The sequence below is a fragment of the Canis lupus genome, chromosome 5, assembly GCF_011100685.1.
Source record: "Canis lupus familiaris isolate Mischka breed German Shepherd chromosome 5, alternate assembly UU_Cfam_GSD_1.0, whole genome shotgun sequence".
NCBI lineage: Eukaryota > Metazoa > Chordata > Mammalia > Carnivora > Canidae > Canis > Canis lupus.
The window spans coordinates 38,952,774-38,971,853 of NC_049226.1; the positions used below are offsets into that span (position 1 = coordinate 38,952,774).

Sequence of the window (19,080 nt, forward strand, 5' to 3'; positions counted from 1 at the left end):
AGCACAAAATATGAAAACTAGGTAATCTGCCTAGGTACCAATAAGACAAAGTTATAAAAGCCGTATAGCTACCAAATTTGGTTAAGTAATATAAAATCAAAATATGCATAAATATACCATAACTTTGTGCGTGAAGGTAATTCTGTGAATATTTCAATTCTTAAATAACTCCATAATGTTTAATGCACTACCAGTTAAAATCCAAGAGGCTTATGGTTTGTTTTCTGTTGTTATTTGCTTGTGGGGAAGAGAAGAAGAGAGATGAATCTCTACCAAAATTCTGAAGCTTATCAGAAGAATAAACATGCAGGAAAAATAAATAAGAAAAAAATTTTTTGGAGAGAGAGTGTGAACACATGGGGTAGAGGGACAGAGGGAATCCCAAGCAGGCTCCACACTCAGCGCAGAGCCCCACACAGAGCTTGATCCCATAACCCTGAGACCAGACCTGAGCTAAAATCCAGCATGTGCCCAACTGACTGAGCCAACCAGGTGCCCCTATAAGAAGACATTTTTAAACAAATAATAGTGAAGGCAGCCTATTTCACCAGAAAGCAAACTATAGTTAAAATAATTAAGACAGGGATGTGTGGGTGACTCAGTGGTTGAGCGTCTGCCTTTGGCTCAGGGCATGATCCCGGGGTCCTGGGATCGAGTCCCACGTCGGGCTCCCTGCGAGGATCCTGCTTCTCCCTCTGCCTGTGTGTCTCTCATGGATAAATTTTTAAAAATCTTTAAAAAAAAAAAAAACTAAAACTAATAAAATAAAATAATTAAAATCAATGTGGTATTGGTATAAGAATAAATAGATAAGGAAGGAGAATTGAAAATCCAGAATGCATAAGGTAAACAAACTAAGTGAAACATGTAAATTTTCAGTTCAGAATAGAAATTCTAGACTCAAGTTTTCAGAAATGTAATTTTAAAATTTGGCTGTTTGGAAAAAGATTCTGTTGAACCCAGACCTCAAACTTAATTTATTGGTCATCAAAGAAATGCAAAGACAAAGTATTATATTTTCTTTGCCTATCAGATCAGGGAGGATCTAAATACTGTGGTCAAAAGGATACTCCCTCTGTTGGTGGGATTAAAAAGAAGCAAAACCTTACTGCTGTGATCCATGACCCTATGTTCCTTGCCTTAAAAACTGACACAGTAATTCTACTTCAACAAACGCATTAAGGAATAGGGAAGTGTGTATACAACCTGTAATAACAATTAAAAACTAAAGAAAAATGGATTTCCTATTAAAATACAGATTTATAAAGTGAACCCAAGAAGAGTGAGAAAACCAGGATAGAGCTCATACCAGACAAGAAATTGGAGAGAGAATCACAGTGACTATAGGGGGAAAGAAAGGACCCAGTTTCATAGATGATTTTACAGCTCAGTTCAACGTGACCTTAAGGAGCAGATAATGCCTATGAATATTTGAACAATTCCAGGCTACAGAAATGAGAGAGAAAGCCCCTCTGTGAATTGTATGGAGATGGACTACTCCTGCAGGGTGGTCAGCATGGACCTCAGTCTCCATCCCAGGGAGGGAGGCTCCCTATGCTCTGAAGGGCTCCCCAACAGCTCAGGCCCAGTCCTGTCTTTGGTAAACAAAAGACTAGAAGAACCCCCACCCACCTGGGGGTTAGTTAAGTCTTCAAAGGACCTTCTGGGCTCTTAGAGTGAAGTAAAGGCCCTGGACCAAAAAATGAAATGCAAATCATCTTGCCAATCAGGCTAAATGATGTATGCATGAATTTCAAAAGAATTCTTCAAGTAATTTTCAGAAGTCATGCTCCAGTTTCTGAAGATTTTATTTTTCCGAATTAGATTTTCTTCCTTATAGCCTTCCATATTGTTTGAAGTTCCTAACAATACACACTTTTTTTTATAATAATAAAAAAGAAGCTACCTTCATGCTCCCAACCAAAAAAAATAAAATAAAACTATGGGAATTTACAGATCAATCAAAAGGGCCATTGATATCTTTACAATATTCGATCTTTCTGTGTAGGATGACACGTGAGAATTAACTCCATGTTTTTGACATCTGGCTTAGCATCTCTAGGATTTTCTTCGAGTTCTCATAGATGTTTCATGCCTTTTGTTGAGATTGTTAATGAGATCTATTTTCCACCTTAATTTCCAACTGGCTGTTGCTGGTATACAGTAAGGAGATTGGGTTCAATGTATTTCTGCGGGTTAGCTGTCAGGAGGAAAGCTAACATCCTGGTTTTATGATTAACATTGGTGAGATGCTTTTGGTGTCTGAAGAATGGTGTTTGTGGTTTATTTCAGAAACATGATTCTTGTCTTGGTTGGGAAGTATCTTGTGGTTGTCAACTTACCAAGATTTTTTGTTGTTGTCCTTGTTAGGAATTGCTCAAATGTGAAGATTTTCTTGTGATTTTTTTCCTCCAAATTACTAATATGGTCATTACTATCAATCTATTTCTTTTTTGGAAAAAAAAAAGATTTATTTATTTATTTTAGAGATTTAGAGATTGAGGGTGGCTCAGTGGTTGAGCGTCTGCCTTCAGCTCAGGGCATGATCCCGGGGTCCTGGGATTGAGTCCCGCATCGGGCTCCCCACAGGGAGCCTGCTTCTCCCTCTGCCTGTGCCTCTGCCTTTCTCTCTTTATGTCTCTCATGAATAAATAAATAAAACCTTTAAAAAATATATTTTAGAGATTGAGAGTGTGTGTATGGTGGGGTGCAGAGGAGAAAGAGTCTCAAGCAGATTCTGTATGAGCATGGAACCCAATGTGGGGCTCGATCTCGTGACCCTGAGATCATAACCTGACCTGAAACCAAAAGTCGGATGCTTAACAGACTGCACTACCCAGCTGCCCCTATTGATCTGTTTCTAACACTGAATTATCCTTGGGTTTCTGAGGAGGAAAAGAAAATCCTACCTCTTCAAGGTGTAGTATTCTTTTATCATACTGATTCTATTGCTTATATTTTTCTGAGGTTTTGGCTTTCATGTTTATTAATAACATTTGTGGGTAGCTTTCTGTTCTTACACGCTACATTTGTCCAGCCTTCTTAGCTAAGCTCTGCTAACTTCGTAGAGTGAAATGGAAAATTTCCCATTATTTTCTAAGGCTTGTAAGGGCTTATGGGGTCTAGAAACTGTTTCTAAAAGGGGCTGCTAGACCTTGCGTCTCAATCTTGTCCAAACATTTTAAATGCCTATTGTAGATTATTTTTATAATCTGATAGAGTGAATACTTGATTATACAAACTATGTGGAAGAATGCCTAGACAAGATGAAATGTAATGACAAGTTAAATGAAAACGGAGTTTTAGAAAGCATCTGTATGGAACACTCCCGCGTAACTCTAAACACATCATTGAAATGAGCCGGCAAGAAATGTAACGAAAGGGTAACAAGTTATTTCTGAAATGACGGAATGCCCAGTGATATTTATTTTCCCCTCTGAGTTTTCCTGCATTACTCTCCTCTTTCCACCCATGGCATGTAACGTGTGTGCAATTAAAAACAAATTAAGGGGATCCCTGGGTGGCTCAGCGGTTTGGAACCTGCCTTTGACCCAGGGCGCGATCCTGGAGACCCGGGATCGAGTCCTGCATCGGGTTCCCTGCATGGAGCCTGCTTCTCCCTCTGCCTGTGTCTCTGCCTCTCTCTGTGTGTCTCTATGAATAAATAAATAAAAGCTTTAAAAAAATTAATCATTTGTTAAAGATGCTATCTCTCTTGAAAGTTGGAACCAAAGCCACCCACACCAGGGATACATATACCTTTGGCCAGAGCAGCCCGTTGATTAAGACACTGATTTGTGTGCGTTGTCTCAGAGACCAGACCGCCCTCGACGGCTTGCCTCCAGAGGCTCAACCAGGCTGTTGGACTCATCCATCAATGGTATGGAACAGGGAAGGGGAAGGAAGCAAGGCTGAATGTACCCTAAACATCATGGGCAGTTGCGGGAGGAGAAGTATCTTCCCCCAGCAGGGGTTCAGTGCCACCGAATAACTCATCTTGCAGACATTTCAAAGAAAAACAATTTAGAAAGATGCTCTACCATTAGGCCCATCATATGGCAGTCACTCCATGCAGAAGTGAAATACATTTTTTCCAAGAAGACACTGAGAGCAGATTTCCTCACTTCGTGGTTTAATCCGGCCCAGATAACCCCAAGCATATCAGCTTCATTTACAGTTGAGCCAGTGAGTCCCTCTGGCTTCTCGCTACACATGACAATGTGTGGAGCTTCCCAGCCTCAGCTGAGGAAGCCCCCCCCCCCCCCCGCCCCCCAAGCTGTCCCTGCAGAGACAGTGGCCAGGGGCTCCCGAGATAACGCAGGAAAGAGAGAGCCCATCAATCTCTTTTAGGCTGTTGCCCTCTGATATCCAAACATCATGAACCCGGTGAAAAATTCAGTAAAACCAGCTGCCTGACTTCACATGGACACAGAAGTAAACTCATCTTCCTGAGAGCAGGAGCGGGCGGTGAGTGCTTGTCCCTGACCCGCACCCTCCAGCTCAGCCCGCCTCCCTCTGCCTGCGGGTGAACGGAAACCGAGAGCCAGTGTGGTGCCCTGGTGCTGGGCCACCCTCAGGCCTGCGCCCGCGGTGGGGCCCGCTCCTCTCCTCGTAGGCTGGCCCGGCCGGGGCAGGCTCAATGCTCTGGCCCCTACTTCTTTGTTTTCCTCTTTTCGCTTTTTTTCTTTTCTTTTCTTTTCTTTTTTCTTTCCTTTCCTTTCCTTTCCTTTCCTTCTTTCCTTTTTTCTTTTCTTCTTTTCTTCCTCCTTCTCCTCCTCCTCCTCCTCCTTCTCTTCCTCCTCCTCCTCCTCCTCTTCCTCCTTCTCCTTCTCCTCCCCTTTCTTCTTCTTCTTTTTTTTGGATAGCAGAAGGGGTGTCTAGCAAATTCCTAGACTGTAAACTGAATTCTAACCCAGGTGTTTGATCCTTTCATGCCTCTCCAGCAGTTTGCACTAATACCCAGAGCTCAGTTTGCTTCCCCCTCATAGCCAGCTCTTGAAAGATGAATAATCACAACAGGCAGCATGCAGTGCTTTCTCTAGCACCTCATATCTATTATATTTATTATATTATGTATATGATATGTAATATTTACATAAATATAATGCTTTAATATGTATATTTATATGTATAAATGCATTACACTTAATATTTATATCATTTTTATGATAATCCATGGGCAGATTCCATGATTTTTTTCAGTAGACAGATGTATAAACTGAAAATTAAAGAAGTTAATTTGCTTGCCATCACTAGCTAGTGGGTGGTGAGCAGGGCACTACAGAGCTCATGCACTTGCTACAACTGGATGCTGGGAGAGGCTAAAACTCAAGACCTATTCACCTTGAGACCTAGCAGCCTGCCTGAGACATACAAGATTTTTAAGATGTATTTATTGAACACACACGTGACACATTTAACAGCAGAACAAGACAAAGACTACCTGGATGAGGAAGCAGAAAAGCTCCGGGTAACCTCAGTTCAAAAGCTGCCCATGCCTTGCCTGACCACCCTCTTCCTCACGGCTTTCATCACAGCCTCTGTAGCATGAGCCGCACTGTGTAATTGCACACGTATGTACATGCATGTTCACGGGTTCAGTCGTCTGTCTTCCCTGCTTGCCTGAAGTCCACGAGAAGCTCTGTTCCCACTGCACCCAAAGTGCCTGCCTGGCATGTCTCTCATTCAATTAAAAAATTTAAAAAGCAAATGAATGAATGAATCAACTTCCCTTCCAAATGCAGCCCCTTCTTACTTCTCTGTATTTTTCTTTTTCTTTTTTTTTTTTTTTTAATTTATTTATTCATGAGCGACACAGAGAGGCAGAGACCCAGGCATAGGGAGAAGCAGGCTCCATGAAGGGAGCCCAATGCAGGACTCGATCCCGGGGACCCCAGGATCAGGCCCTGAGCTGAAGGCAGATGCTCAACCACTGGGCCATCCAGGTGCCCCACTTCTCTGTATTTTTCAAAATAACAGTGCCTAAGGGTTTCCCATCATTCGGGCTCCACGTACTCAGCCACCGACTCCACAAGATCAGTGTTTTTGCTCCCTGGCCTCTCCCTCCTGCGGGGCAGCTCACCGTGCCTGCTGTGTGGCTGGACACCCCAGCCCAGAAATTAACTCGCACCCTCCCTGGGGGCCTCGCCTCCTGGAGGTCTGGCTTGATTTGACTTTAAAAAAATAAAGAAACGTGACACTTATTTATCCTCAAGTATCCTAAAGCAATAATCTTTACCGATTTTCTTTTCCTCTCCTACCACCCCGATATTGGTTGAGACCCTCGCCTCACATGAAGGCTGTGTAAATAACCTCCTTACCATAAATCAGAGGATTTCCGATGGAGGGGAATTTGAAACCCAATGGATACCACGCCCCCGTCCCTGTAAAGAGCCGGAGGTGAGGCCAGAGCCTCCAGTACGGCCCAGGCTCCTGCCCCAGCTGTCTTCAGCCCCCTTCCTTCTTGGGCCATTTTATAACCTGTCTCTTTTCTGTGTTAATAAGCAGAACTAGGCTCCTTCAAGAATATAGGAAATTGCACATTTTTAAAACATCAGATCGACTGTGAGCTGTGCATTTCCTATAAATCTGCTTCCACTCAGGCCCAGCCCAGCCAGGTCAGGCGGGTGGTTCACATTTAGTGGCCACTCCCGCCACCCAGTGGACACAGGCTGGTACTGCATGCCAGGGGGGGGATTTTTTTTAACCGCCCCCCCCAAAAAAAACGCTCCCCAGCAAACATCTGGCTGTAATTTACTTAAGCATATTCTCGCAAACGAATTTGGACCCACGTTCCTTTCTGTGTCTGTGAGCCCAGCCTATCAGCTTGACTTGAGCAGTATTGCCACTGGGATATGAGGAAATTTCAGAGGAAAAGGGAAATCCCGCTAAAGTTCATGACTGTGCACTTCCCCTTAAAAATGTGGAGCAGGGGAAGGTCTTTAGAAAAGGCAAATGAGAACCATCCTAAGAACTTACTCATTATTTTTTTTTAAGATTCTATTTATTTATTTATTTATTTGAGCGGGGGAGAGGCAGAGGGAGAGGATCTCCAGCAGACTCCCCACTGTGTGTAGAGAAAGGTGGGTTAGGCTCGATCTCAGGACCCTGAGATCACGATCCAAAGCAAAAGCAAGAGTCCATGGCTTCACCGATTGAGCCACCCAGGCGATCCAAGAACTTGCTCATTCTTAACTGATGGTATTTATAATCTGCTTTGGAATGACACACCCCCGACCCCACCTATCTCCAAGCTCCACACTTGGAACATCTCCCCAGATTCCATGATCTTCATGCTGGTTTCACCATTTCCCCGGCCAGATTTTCATATATAACCAGTAATCCTGATTCTCAGTTGGATTCACAGAGCAAAAAGACTATAAAGAGCCCCTCGCTAACTCATAGAATCTCAGAGGTACGCAGTGATATACATAGGTCAACGTGATGATCTACAGCAGCTTTAGCACCTTCTAGATAACCAGATTTAACTTGTAGATGTTGTGAAAATGCACCATAAATAAATGCCCTCGGTGCCTTTTCAAGTTGTGAGTTAATAATTATGAAAAATGAACGGCAAATCAGAGGCATCACATGGATAGATCTAAAAGTCTTCTCAAGATCATTCAAGTTAGTCTATACTTATATACACAATTTTTCTTGTGCTAATAGGAAATGGCTATTTGTTCACATAAATGGCTATAATTCATCAGTGAGGATGCATTCTTACAAGTGTATGAAACGTGGCTGAAAAAATAAGACCAACTGATATTCCCAATAACAAGTACAGAAGCAGGACTTTTTAAAAAGTTGGCTCACCATTCTCATAAAAAATTGTGAGATCATAGAAAATATATTGGTCTCTGCCCCTAGTTCCTGGCACAGAGCTCCTAAAACCCTTGTGCTTTCTTGAATAATAAGAGCACCAGGAGCATCCTTTGTTCTAATATTTGGTCTTTGGTCCTGTGTCCTGACACAGAGTTCCTCAATCTTTAGAATTTCCTGGGTGATAGGAGGTTCTTTTGTACTAACGAAGTGATTCTTGGTGGCTTTCTGGATAGATCTGGTCACTGGAAAACCCAAACCATGATTAGAAACTTGGAATTGTCAGCCTCACCCTCACATTCTCTGGAGAGGGAAAAAGGGCTGAAAATGGAGTTATTAATTGATCATGCCTATGTGACAAAGCCTCCATAAACATCCCCAAAGTACAGCGTTCAGGGGACTTCCAGGTACGTAAACACATCCATGTACCAGTTGGTGTGCCTCATCCCAACTCCACAGGCACAGAAGCTCCTATGCTTGAAAGCCTCCCAGACCTCACCCTTACATCCCTTCCTCTGGCTGTTCTTTTGTATCCTTTATGATATTCTTTATTATATAATAAACTGGTAGACATAAGTGTTTCCCTGAGTTTGCTAGCTCCAAGTAGACAGAGTCAGAATTAAGTTGCAGGACACCCAGCTTGTGTCACAGAGAATTGCTTGGTGTAGAAACCACACACATACACATATACCTGGTGTCAGAAGTGTGAGTGTGGTAGTCATGTGAGGGTAAAGGAGGCTCACAAGAGGAGAGGTGGGGTTTTCTTCCTCAAAACCCAAGCTCTTGTTCTTTATCTACCCCAGCTCCATGCTCAGTATATTAGCCTGTCCCTCATGACCATGGGACAGCTACTGTTCCCAGCATCCCCTATAGACTCAATACCCTGCTGAAGAGGAGGAGCATTTGCATGCATGTGTCTCTTTCACTGGTCCCATTGCCAGGATTAGGTCACATGACCTGTCTTAACTGCAAGGGAAGCTGGGAGAATTCTCAAGGGGTATCATTCAGCCCTACTCACCCCCTATGAGGAGGAGTAGGGGGACCAGCTATTGAAGGACCATTTGGTAGGCCACTGATTGTGCTATAAATGTTACCTTTACACAGCCCAGCCCAATGGATGCAGTTTTTCTCCTTTCTTTTTTTATTCCCAGGTGATCCGCATCACACTGTAAATGCTTTCCCTGGATCAAAAAAGAAACCACAGGCCCCAAATGGAGTCACTGGTGCTAAGCTCCAAGTCAGCAAACCAAGACTTCATTCCTAACCTAATTACAGTTTCAGCCTCTCCGAGGAATGTAATCCTAGCCAGTCAATCTGAAATTTGGAATTTCCTGGTCAGCACTAGTGAGGTGATCCACCTGATGGACCCCTTCTATACCCCAGAGAAAGATGAGGTTATCTACTTTTTCTTTTCTTTTCATTTTTAAGATTTTATTTATTTATTTGAGAGAGAGAGAGACCATGAAAGAGTGCAAGTGGTGGAGAAGGAGAAGCAGGCTTTCCATTGAGCAGGGAGCCCAACACGGGCCTTGATCCCAGGACCCCAGGATCTTGATCTGAGCCAAAGGCAGACACTTAACCGACTGAGCCATCCAGTCGCCCTGGTAATCTACTTTTTCCTTACTCCTTCCCCCTTCTGCCTATCAAAGCCTTCTATTTTGTGCAGCTCCTCAGAGCTCCTTTCTTTTTTTTTTCAGAGCTCCTTTCTATCTGCAAGAAAGGATACTGCCCAATTCATGAATCATTGAATAAAGCCAATTAGATCTTTAAATTTACTCAGTTGGATTTCGTTTTTAAACACCTGTAAGAAGCATCTTTCTCCCTATCCCATTGTATTCCCCTCTGTCCCTACACACACAGATGCGCGCACACACACACACCCACACACACAGCTTCAAAGCGTCCATTCAGCCAACCTATATTTTGTTCATAGTGAGCCAGACACTTAGCTAGCTGCTGGGGATACAATAGTAAACAAGGTGGATATGCTCACACAATTTATACTCCAGTCAGGGGAGCTACCCAGGCCACAAGGTTGTGACAGATTCTCTGAGAAATAAGCAGCATGGAAGATAGAAGCATAGTGCACTAAAAGGCTGGGTAGGTGGGCAGAGCTGGCTTGGCCTCACTCCTCTGCCCCATCCTGCCTGAGCTCAAGCCCCACCTGTCCACACCCACCAGGAGACTGAGTTCTATGGCTCTGCACAGTCAGCCAGCATGCGCAGTGTAGAAGAGGCCAGAGAACTATAGGGACCTTCAGGGGAGCAGGAGGGATAGGGGATCACCAGGTAAGCTTGGAGGAGGAGCAGGGAGATGGGAGGGAATTGTGGGGTAAGCCGAGAAGAGATAAGGCTTCACAAGAAGGGCAGTGTATCTCATCACCTGTCTTCCATCAAGTCAGCTTTCATTCTATTTTGATACTGCGATTTAACAGTGAGAAAAAGAGATAAGCAAGAAGTGGGGACATTTCTGAAGTAGATCTGTGCTCTGATGGAATAACCTCCAAGTTCCTGGGACTGGAACTGAAAACTGCTGGATCTGCCTTTGGTCTTCTGGTCTAGCAGCCAGAGCTGGGATCTTAGAGACGGAGGTGTACCTGTATGTTCAATGCCCCCTCAATCACAGATGTCGTACAATGAGCAAACAAGGTGCTTTAAGGATGATTGTGGAGCCTGGGAGGAAGGGTTTTAAGAGCAATAAATAAAAAGGTCCTTGACCCAAAACACATCTTCCCTCAGCCTGCAGTCTGCTGATGTGTTCAGATGGAGTGATAGCTTTTCATTACTTAAAGAGAAGAGGAAGAATTAAAGATGCCAAAGTTTGAGCAAGATGCTGTGTGAGATGGCTCCCCAGAGCAACAGGAGCCTGGGGTGCAGGGCTGGTCCAGAGGCCTGAGGCCCAGAGACCCAGCATGAGGAAGAGCTTGGGATTGGAGTGGTTGGTAGTCTGAGAGAGATTGAACTGGAAAAGACAGAGTGAGGTTTTGGGTGCGGAAAGTTAAAATTCTTAGCCATCAATCCAATTCGGTCATCAACAGGTAAGACTTTGCAGAGAGACGAGTTCAGTTCTGTTCCAGGACCAGGAGTTGAAGCCAGCAACATCAGGCAGGAGGAGAAAGCAGGGATTGGAACATATAAGTATCATATTTAAACAAGATGCTTGTGAGGGAGGAGGGTGGCTTTTTGCCCTGGTACCCTTTCTGGTTCTTCTCTGGATGTCTGTAACAAAAGATGGATTAACTAGACAAAAGTATACGCATTTATTTAATATAGGTTTATGTGACATGGGAGCCTTCCTGAGGAAATGAAGACAGGAAGAAGCAGTCAAGTATTTTTTAATGCAAGGTGTGATGAAAAGTAGAAAGTCATGGGAAAACATGATAGGACAAAGCATGTGAAGTAAGTGTAGTAAACTGGGGAAACTTAGCAAAGCCTGTTCATTCAGATTCCCCTTGTCTTCCCTCCATCTTCAGACATAAGGATACTCCCTTCCTCTGGATTTAAGGAGGGCACCTCTCAAAGTCCTTCCTCCACCTGCCGTTTCTCAAATCCCTTCAGTTTAAAATACTTCGTAGGCCAGGGTGCCATATTCGGGGTAGCATGTCTTGAACCTTGCCATGCTTATTCACAGCAAAATATCAAGAACAGATGCTAGAAATAATTTAGCATTAAATGCCAGATATCGTCTTGGCTTCACTAAGATTTTTACCTTGGACAAGTTATTTAACTTCCCTGCACCTCATTTTCTTCTTCTTTAAAATGGGGTCATGGACATCCACCTTGTGATCATGTGTGCAAACTCTGAGCCCCTCCTCAGTTATACATGGGGCTCTCATCGAATGAAGCCCTTAAATTATGGGGGTTGTGGGGGTTTTGGGCATTATAGCTGCTGCTTTGAGAAGTGTTGAACTTTCTTAGACCACATACCTCTTTTTTTGGCTCTTGTTCACAGCTCTGGACTTTCCAGCTAGTTCTCCTAGGTTTGAAATCTCTCAGCTGGTCCTCTGTTGGGGATAAGCCCAGAGAACCTCTCTATAATCTCATACAGTTGCTCCCCCCGACCCAACACTTGTTGGTATTCTCCATACTAACTGAGCAGTTTCTCTGGTCTCTTTCCCAAGGAAGAAATGAGGTTTTCAAATTTACTTGAACTTGAAAGAGGATAGAGCAGACCTCCAGAGAATCTCCAAAGGGGCAGTTCAGCCTCTGTCCCTCCACTCCCCTCATCCCAGATAACTATAGCCTCTCTGCTCTGATATCTTCAGCAGCTGAGCTTTCTCTGTACATCTTATTCTACTTTGAACACATCTTTAGGCAGAATGCCCATCTTAAAGCAAAGATCATCTATTTTCCCCTCTGAGAGGATTCCCTAATTTTTTGGATAAATTAATTCTATTGCCTGTGCATATATATAATACATATTACAGACATAGAGGGCTCCTCAGTTTTTTGATGAATGAGTTATGTAATATAGTTCTATACAATTGCATCATATACAATTATATAATTTAATTAACCATATGTCTTCCCACAAGAATGAGAGCTCTTTGAAGGCAAAGGATATGTTTTTCGATCTCTCTCCATCTTAATAGCTGAGACTTTAAATAACCATTAAATAAATAAAAATGTTACAAATGTGCTACGGAAATGGATACTTATTATTTTTAAAAAATTATAAATTTAAAATGTTCCTATCAAATAATAAATACATCAGCTTTTTAAATAAGAAAGCAGAAAAGAATTGATTTCTAATTTTAAAGTTCTTTCTAAACATCACAAGCTCCAGACCCATAAAGAGGAAGTTTGATTATTTTGAACACAAAAAGGTGTCTTAAAATCTCTGTATTATCAGAAAAATAAAATCATAAACGTAATCAAGGACAAACAGCCAACTGAGCAAAAATAAGGACCATACACAGGACAGCCAGATGGTTTATTCTCCTCATTTGCAAAGCATTTCTACAAACCAGTGGAAAAAGTTGGGCAAGCTAATTGAATCATGAACAAGAGACAGAAGCAGCTTGTAAAAAAAAGAAGAATAAATACAAGGGCCAATGATCATATTTAAAACATCAGTCTCACTCATAATGGAGAAATGTAAATTCAGCTATATGCAATTTTCATTATCCAGATTGGCATTTAAAAAAATTTGCTAATACTCCATACTGGTTAGATTGTGAGTAAAGAAACACTCTTACAAAGCTGAGAATGTACATTAGTGCAGCTTCTTGAAGGGAAATGTGACCATGTCAATCAGGTTTTAAAATGCACATACTTTTTGATCCAGAATCCTACTGCTGGAAATGTTGCTTATGGATATATTTTTTTAAATACTATCAAGTACAAAAATAAATAAATAAATAAATAAATACTACCAAGTACAAAAAAAATTCAAGATTCTTTTTGCAAGGATTGTTTGCAAAAGCAATGAAAGGCTGAATTTCTTTGCACTATAGGGGAAGAAAAATTTTCTTCTCTTTTAGTTTCTTTGGTCTAATAATTAAAAATTGATATAAGACAGATCAACAGGAGAAAAGGAAACACATTTTGTACACATAGGAACCCCATAAAAATATGAGACCAAGAGGGCAGCCAGGTTATTGAGGTGCATATAGCATCCTCAGTTAAGTAAAGAGGTGGGAGATCTGGATACAAAGGAAAGGCAGGCCACTCACAGGGAGGCAGAGAACTTTGGAAAACAAAATTTGCCCTGTTATGCAGGTAAGTTTCTCTAAAAAGATGTCTTTGGTAATAGCTCTCTTCCTGGTACAGGCACCCTTTCCGATGTAAATTTAGTCAGTGAAGGGGAAGAGAAGAGCTTTTCCTAAATCTGCTGGGTTTTTATTTCTTTTTGCTCAAAATAATCCTTATGCCAAAATGACACATTTTGGGGTGATAAAATTCTCCTCGTCACCATTTTTGCAGCTTATGCTGAAGAAGCTAATTTATAAGCATGACTTGTGTTGGGAAGCTTGAACACCAGCACACATATGGCTCACAAAAATTAATATACTGATGTTAAATAATAACTGTATAGATGAGAAAGTGACCTTTGAATTCCCAGCAAAGTGAAAACTCTGAAAATTCTGAAAAGTATGCTCTGACCTCTGGTGTTCATGAATCACAGCGTCTTTATTTTGGGCACAGATGACTTACCCCCACTCCCAACACCCCTGCACGTTCATTTCATAGCCTCACTTTTATTTGTTGGTTTTTTGCGATTCCCTCCACTTGCGTGGTTCCCTCCCTCTCTCTCCTTATCATCGTTCCATTTCTGTTAACTTAAATCTTACTCTGTTCTTCTAAGAACAGCTCATAGGCCACCTATTCTGTGCCAGTCCTCAAGCCTTCACAGCCCCTGACAGGGCATTATTGTGTTCATTTAATTCTGCCTCTGACTACAGTTCACTACTTGACAGCACTGACCATGACATTCCAGAATTCTCCATAGTACCTGATATCAGGACTCAGAGGCATTAGGGTTCAAAGCCAACGACCAAAGCTAAGAAAGAATTCTTGAGATGTCTTTGGTGCAAAAAGGTGGTTTTATTAAAGCCTGGGAACAGGACCCATGGGCAGAAAGAGCTGCATTGGAGTCATGAGGAGTGGTCCATTATATACTTTCAAGTTGGGAGGGGGTTAGAGATAACGTTTCTAAGGAATTTTGGAAGCAAGGTTTCCAGGATTTTGAGGGGCTAGCTGTTGTTAGGAAGCTGTTGGGGCATTTAGAGATAAAGGAAATTTCTACAGGAACTTTTATATATGTAAGCACACTTACAGGATCCTGAGATCAGGCTAAGATTGCTTTTTGCCCTTAGTGAAGCGTCAACATCGTCACTCTGCCCATTTCAAGGACTTGCCAATAGGTGGTGGGTAGTAAGGAAATTTAATAAGTTCTCTTTTGCCTTTGTTTCCCACATCAATATCCACCACAGCTTTGCACAAGGTGGACATGAAATAAATGAGTGATCACTCTACTCCATCCTGAACAGAAGTTGGTGCAGCAATTTGGTGACAGAACCAAAGCCAGATGGGTAATGTGTCTAGTGGTAAGTCACTACTGGTAAGTCACCAATGATTTGATAAGTCACTCCCCTCTCAGGGAGGGTAGAAGCCCCGGTTTGTAGCTTTGGCCGGTTTCCTGGGTGTAAATACTCCCATTGTAGCTCATTTCACATTCCCAACAAGAAATTACAGAAGGGAGTTGGGAAGAGAGGCACACAAGCTCTTTTGAGCCATGCTGATCCAGCACTTCAATAATTGGTCCCCAAATTAAAAGTTGCATCAGTCGTTTGTGTCATGAAACATATCCTACCTACCAGCGAATTCTAACTTTCAAAGCAAATAATAAAGTAACTTTGTATGCACTTACCATCTTCCTAAATAATTTAAATGTATTTTTTTGCAGATCCTTTCTTTCACACAGCATCCAACTTCTTCCCATTTCCAGAACTACTCTGAACCATTCACAGTGATGTGGCTGGGGAAAAGCCAGAGACAGAAAGGGCTTACAGAAACAAAAACTTCGTGTTTATATTACACTAAACTCTACTTTTTCTCTCCTTCCCTTCCTCCTGGGTTTGAGGCAGTTGGGAAGCAAGATAGGGAAGGGGATGAAGACATCTAGAAGAAACCAATTCCATGGAGGGGACATGAAGATGATCCTTTCTCTGCCATTTTGTGATTGACGCTGAATTTGTTCTAACATTAATAGAGATCACACAAGAGAAGGAATGCACTGGAGCTGTTACTATTATTTTTTTATATGGCATATATTTATTATTTTTTTACTATAAAATGCTTTCTACTACCTTTCTGATTAGTAAATATTTTAGTCCCAATTCTCTTGCCTTTTAGCATATTATAGCTCGCGAAATCTTCAGGGAGTGAAATGACAGGATGCCTAGCTCCTTTTGAGCATTACATACTCAGAATCAGTATTTGAATTTTAAAAGCTGGCTGTTTTCAGCCTGGAGATCAAGGCATCTGATAAGAATGACTGTAAAATACACAAGACTTCTATCATAATTTTCCTTGCGTGTGATCTCAGCATCCGGACACAATGCTTGTGACAGATCCACATTATTTGGTAAACCGATTGAAAACCAAGAGTTTATTGGGAACGTTTCTTAATCTAGCAGCAGCTCTATCAGTTTGTGAGCATATCCACATTTGGGTCTTTGAGGAAGAAAATGCAATAAGAAATGAGGTCAAGCTGGGATTTTCCAGCTAAGTCAGCAGCTCTAAATGAAGGCATATGAATCTTTGCCTTTCCGTTGTGTGAAAAATCTGCCAGGGGCTAAACTTTGTTGTTAGATTGGCCTCAACAAGCAAGACTGGGGTAGGAGAGAGGCTGGAAGAAGAAAGGGAAGAAAAACGTGGCTTCCTGTGGTTTTAGGAGGGTCACATCAGTCTCAGGAAGTGAGGACACTGGGAGCAGCTAAACACATGCAAATGAAATGCAACTTCTCAGGGGGATTTGTCAAGTTACTTCATTAGCACCAAGGCCAAGGGCAGTCCAGAGCTGATGCAAAGTAGATCTGAGGGTTTCCTTTTGTTTGCTTGAGGTCTTCAGGGCAGTGGGAGTAAAGGGGTGGGGGGGGAGAGAGAGGCTGCAATGTCCTTGAAAGGGGCCAGAACCCCAAGCCCTTTTGGCCTGAATGCCAGCTTTTGTCTCCTAAGGGCCATTGCTCTGCTCCCCAAGAGTCCATAATGAAGGCCTTGATTAAGACCTCATTAAAAGTTCATTGACATTCATAATGACTGGGGCATCACTGCAGCCCAGTGAGATGGAGGGAGGATGGGTCCAGCCAGAAGCAGAAAATCTGGGTTTGAATGCCCTTTCTGCCATTTCATAGCTTTATTTTCTTGGGTAAATTTTTCTAATCTCTTGGGACACCCTTTCCTCGCCCCTAAATTTTCTCCAATGTAATCAGGCCACGAGAAAGCACTTTGAAAGCTTTTGTCATTTGGTGCCTCCTCATTCCTACATCCACACCTTTCCTGTCTTCATCTGATCATGACAGGCCCTTTTGGACACTCAAGGACATTTATTTCTTGCATCACAGCACTATGAAGCTTCCAGAGACAGGAAAGTCCTCTGAGACATATCACTAGGTTATAGGGGAAAACAAGAAGCTCTTGTTTGGCAAGTGCCAAAATAATCCACTTGGCCCCCAGAAAGGACAAAGTGCAGGCAGCTGAAAGTGTCTCTAGACTGTTGATCAGAGAGTCCCCAAAGGGCATTCACGGATGACAAGTGAGAATCAGATGTGTCCTTTTGCTCAAATTCAAGCTCCTGACATCAGACCCAAGAACTAAGCACACTAGCAAATCCCAAAGTGAGTTCCACAGGACATTCAATGTTCCCTATGTTTGGTGTCTACCATGGGACCAGGGGTAGGGAATTCTGGGCTGCTTTCCCCCAGTGAGCTCAGGAATCTGCAAAGTTACCTTCATGTCCATATGGCTCCACATCAACTTCAGCCAGTGTGACTCAACACCCACATGTTTTAATTTATTTGGTTTGATTTGGTTTGGACTTAGTTAAGAAACAAAATTCAACTGAGTAACGTTTAAAGATCTTACTGGCTTTATTTATTAATTCATAAATCAGGGAGCATTCAACTGGTTGATAGAAAGGAACTCTGAGTACCTATACGAAATGAAAGACTTTTACAGGTGGAAGGAAGCAGGAAGAAAATTATATTTGCAAAAAAAGGGGGGGGGGTTAGTTATTGCAAAGTCACTTTCCTTTAGGGGATGACAGGGATCTATCAGGCAGATGACCTCACTAGAGCTGACCAGATGATTCCTGATTGACTGGTTTGAGTTTTTATTTCTGGAAGAGAGCTGAAACTAGGATTAAATTAAGTCTTGGTTTGGTGATGTAGGACTTAGCATAAGCGACTCCATGTTGGGCCAAATATCTTATCTTTTTTAAAGATTTTATTTATTTATTTATTTATTTATTTATTTATTTATTTGACACAGAGAGAGAGTGCACAAGCAAGGGGAGCAACAAAGGTAGAGTGAGAAGCAGACTCTCCACTGTGCAGGGAGTCTGACATGGAGATCAATCCCAGGATCCCAGGATCATGACCTGAGCTGAAGGTAAATGTTTATCTGGCTGAGCCACTCAGGTGCCCCATGTCTTATTTTCAATAGACTTCTTTAAGGCTTGTGTTTTGCCTGGTCACACCTCTGGAAGTCAGAAAATGGCCTTTTCTGCTCTGGAACCTTCTCAACTCCTTTAAAGATTTCATGTAAATTTCCATTCCCTCCATCATCACCTCCAACTTCAAGTAGCCTCTCATTTGTCCTTTCTTACTTTTGGTTTATGTCTTCCCTTGTTCTGGTCAGAGGAAAGATTTTCACTTTATCTTCAGTTCTTCTCATGCCCTGGTCAATGGTAAGGATTTCATGTCTGATTCCCCCATTCAAAGCCACATTGCTGAAAAAAAATCAAAGTTTTTCTTCTTTCCTGCAGAAGAGTCATGGCTTTTAATTCTGTATTTAGCTATAGATTTATAAAGGTCTGCTTCCAAGCTCAAAAAACAGTGAACATCAAGGGTGTGCACATCTGCGAAAGCTCAAGACAGGATGATCGAGGTTGTTTGCAACGACCGTCTAGGGAAGAAGGTCCGCGTTAGGTGCAACACTGATGACACCATCGGGGACCTTAAGAAGCTGATCGCAGCCCAAACTGGCACCCGTTGGAACAAGATCATCCTGAAGAAGTGGTACACGATTTTCAAGGACCACGTGTCTCTGGGGGACTATGAAATCCACAATGGGATGAACCTAGAGCTTTATTACCAATAGAGCAGAATTCCTTCCATTTGTCCTGTCCTGCCTCCCCCGCCCCCCGGCTCCTCTCCCCTCCTGTTAGCTCCTCTCCCCTCTTTGCTACCATCTCCCCCACACTGATACAGATGCTTGTTTTTAAAAACTCATGTTAATAAAATCTTAGAAGTTGCAAAAAAAAAAAGGAAAAGAAAAAAACCTTTGTTCCTTCTGATTCTTCCCTACCCAGAGGACAGTATTTATAGAGTCCCACTGGATATATGGTGGTGATAGAAGGAATGTCTGCAAAAAAAAAAAAAGGGATCAGAGGTAAACAGCCATTCTTTTGGCTTTTTGGGGGGTGGGGGAGTGATAATTGGCATATAACATTATAGAAGTCTGAAGTCTACGATGTGTTGGTTTGATACATTTTTATGTTGTAATATGATTAGTATGGTAGCATTAGCTAACATCT

The 19,080-nt window shown here is 42.3% G+C and overlaps 1 long non-coding RNA gene and 1 pseudogene across 1 annotated transcript in view; both read left to right on the forward strand.

Moving 5' to 3' along the window:
- The window catches only part of LOC119876272, a 35,348-nt gene extending 17,487 nt beyond the window's left edge, over positions 1 to 17,861 (forward strand). The window contains exons 2-3 of the long non-coding RNA XR_005358879.1: positions 14,756 to 14,869; positions 17,814 to 17,861. This is a non-coding gene — a long non-coding RNA (uncharacterized LOC119876272). The remainder of the gene's footprint in view (positions 1 to 14,755; positions 14,870 to 17,813) is intronic.
- A 515-nt stretch (positions 17,862 to 18,376) lies between these two features.
- LOC100686585 lies at positions 18,377 to 18,713 on the forward strand (annotated as a pseudogene).
- Positions 18,714 to 19,080: the final 367 nt, after the last annotated feature.